This window comes from Elephantulus edwardii, unplaced genomic scaffold (assembly GCF_000299155.1).
Source record: "Elephantulus edwardii isolate Elephantulus edwardi_28Jun2011 unplaced genomic scaffold, EleEdw1.0 scaffold00042, whole genome shotgun sequence".
Classification (NCBI taxonomy): domain Eukaryota; kingdom Metazoa; phylum Chordata; class Mammalia; order Macroscelidea; family Macroscelididae; genus Elephantulus; species Elephantulus edwardii.
The window spans coordinates 8,893,104-8,896,446 of NW_006399792.1; positions in this window are offsets into that span (position 1 = coordinate 8,893,104).

Here is a 3,343-nt window from a genome sequence, read left to right on the forward strand (position 1 = left end):
TAGTACAAATCTACCAGTGGCCCTTGAGAGAAAGATGGGCAGTCTTCTTTCTGGGCAGAAGTGGTTTGTAGCCTCTCAAATTCGATGTAGAGACCCTGTAAGTTGGAACCTGCTTGATGACAGCTAGTGAACTTACCTACCTTATAAATCAGCATGCAGATCTGGCTGTTCACAGCAGAACACTATTGAGAAGTCAGAAAATAAGGGTGGGTCTGAAGCAGTAAGAACGGGGGTCTTGTTAAAACCTTTCACTGTCTTTACTTCCAAAGCAACAGGAGTGTTCATTTTAGAGGAGTGTCTCCCTTACACACTGTTAAAAAACCTTGATGGGAAAATTGTTCTGGTCTACTTGGTAGAGAAAGAAGGAAGCTGACCCTCATGTGACTGGAAGCAGGGATTAATTTTCCACTAATCTATGATGTTCATTTACCTCAAAACTCACACCAATTATATAATCTTTGAGCCTAACTCCTTAACCGCATGCTTTGCTCATTCTAGAGATGTGAATGGCTTTATTACGTTGGGCAGGTTGGGAGGCTTATGAAGTATACATTTGAAATTGTTCATGCCCCTTGAATAATAGAAATAACCCCATCTGAAATTTGTTTGAGCTGCAGAATTTATTTTCTTATGCCCCAAACAATGCGTAAATTACTATCTCTGATAAAATGAGCAGGTGACTTTATTGTGTAGTCCCCTAAGAGTGTGCCAATCCTGGCCCTGCTTTCATTCCTTCAAAGACTGAAGCCTCCCAACCTACTCACATATGTTGCTGTCCTCAGTGTAAGAACCCCCAGAAGCAGCCAGGTTTCTTGACCAGGAAAGTTTCATAATTGACTTCAGTCTCTACCTAGAATGATTTTTAAAAAAATCCCATTATTTAGCATTTTCTATATTTTAAATGCTGCTAAGTTCAGTTTATCAACAAAAATCCCTGTGGTAGATGTTTTTATGTCTATTTTGCACATGAAAAACCTATGTTAAGATTATTAGGTAAATTGCACAGAAAGGATTCCCAGCATAGGTCTTCCTTGGTCCAATTAGTTAAGTTTACATTCTCTTCTCTATTAATTTAGGGAGCTCTAGGGATGAAATAAAGGATATAATTCATGAAGAAAGTGAAAGGTCATTACAAAGACAGGAGAAATAAAAAAAAAAAAACCCACACAAAACTAAACCCCAAAATAAATGTCAGAAGAACTATGAAAATTGCATTAGAGCATTGAGCCAAAACAAAGGGAAGAGATGCTGACATAAAAGAGCTGAACAAAAGGTTTCAAAGGGTAGCTTGAGAAGACAAAGCTAAGAATTAGAATAAAATGTGCAAAGAGCTGGAGTCGGAAAACGAAAAGAGAACAACTTATTTGGCACTTCTCAAGCTGAAAGAGCTGAAAAACAAATTCAAGTCTCCAGTTCTAATACTGAAAAATCTTCAAAGATCCAGGAAGCAGCAAAAGAAGATTAAAGAATTACACAGTATCATTGTCTGATTGGTCGACACTGAAAAAATTTCAGGAAGTATCATATGAACAAAAGCCAGTGGTAATAAAGGAGGAAGTTCAACTGCATTGAAGATGCTAGCAAAAAAGGCACCAGGAACAGATTGGATACCAATTGACATGTTTCAACTATTATAAGGTGCAGCTCCTAACATGCTCACCAGTCTGTGCCGGGAAATTTGGAGGATATCTGTCTGGCCAGGTGACAGGAAGAAATCCATATTCATTTCCATTCCCAAAAGTGATAACAGAATGTGGAAATTATCAAGCAACATCATTAATATCACATGCAAGCAAAATATTGCTGAAGACAGTAAAAAATTACTGGGACAGTACAATGACCGGGAACTGCCAGGTGTTCAAACTGGGTTAAGAAAAGGCCATGGCACCAGGGATATCATTGCTGATGTCAAATGGATCCTGGCTGAAAGCAGGGAATACCAGAAGAATGTCTGTTGTGTTTTATGGACTATGCAAAAGCATGTGACTGTGTGAAACATAAACTATGGCTAACAGTGAGAAGCTCATATAAAATCTAAACCTAGACCAATAAGCTGTTATCCAAATGAAAGAAGGATACACTGCATGCTTTACGGCCAATAAGCTGTTATCCAAATGAAAGAAGGATACACTGCATGCTTTACGGTCTGGAAGAATATACAACTTATATCTTTTTTCCATACCTCTATGCAGGTATCTTTTCCCATACCTCATTCTGTATGCTGAACCAATAACTCATGAAGCTGGAGTCTGTAAAGAAAAATGTGGCATCAGGATCATCAACAACCTGATTTATGCAGATGACACAACTTTCTTCACTGAAAGTGAGGATATGAAATGAACATCAAAGATTATAGCTTTCAATGTGGATTACATCTCAGCATCAAGAAAATAAAGTTCTTACCAGTGGGTCAATAGGCAACATCATGATAGATGGAGAAAAGATAGACATATTTGATGATTTCATCTTACTTTGTTCCACAATCAATACCCTTGCTACCAGTAATCAGGAGGTCAGGAGATGTATTGCTTTAGGCAAGTCAACTGTCAGGACCTCTCCAAAATATTGGAGAGCAATAATGTCACTTTGAAAAAAAAGGGATACCTGATTCAGGCCATGGTCTTTTCAATTACTTGCTGTACATTTGAGAGCTGGACAATGAGTAAAGGTGACAGATGAATTGATCCCTTTGAGTGTGGTGTTAGAGACGATATCCTCCAACTGAATATCCCATGGACTACCAAAGATAAGTTTTAGAAAGGGTGCCTCCAGAGTGCTCTTGGAGGCAAAGATGGTGAAGCTTCTTCATCTCTCATACTTTGGACATGTTACAAGGAGAGGTTTTTCTGTGGAGAGGGATATCATACTTGGAAAGGTGGAAGGTCAACAAAAGAGAGGAAGACCCCTAATGAGATGAACTGACATGGTGACAGCAGCAATGGGCCTAAGTGTATCAGAGATGTTGAGGATGGTACAGGATAGAACAAGATTCAGGTCTGTTGTTCATAGGGTCGCTATGAGTCATACTTGACTTGAAGGCACCTAACAGCAGCAACAACAGTAACCTAGTGGGAAGGAGCTGTGTTGCCTTCCAAAGGCACACAGTTCTAACTCACCTGCTGGTCTGTGAGAGAAAGATGAGCAGTCAACTCCTGTGTGATTTACTGCCTCTGAAAACCCACTGGAGGATCAGCTATGAGTCAGTTCCAACTTGATGGCATATAGCAACTGTGCTAATTTATCTCTAATTCGCAGCCAACATAGGTTGCTAAAGTCTGTGCCACTATTCAGTTTTGTTGTTGTTGTTATGTGCCATCGAGTCGTTTCCGACTCATAGCGACCC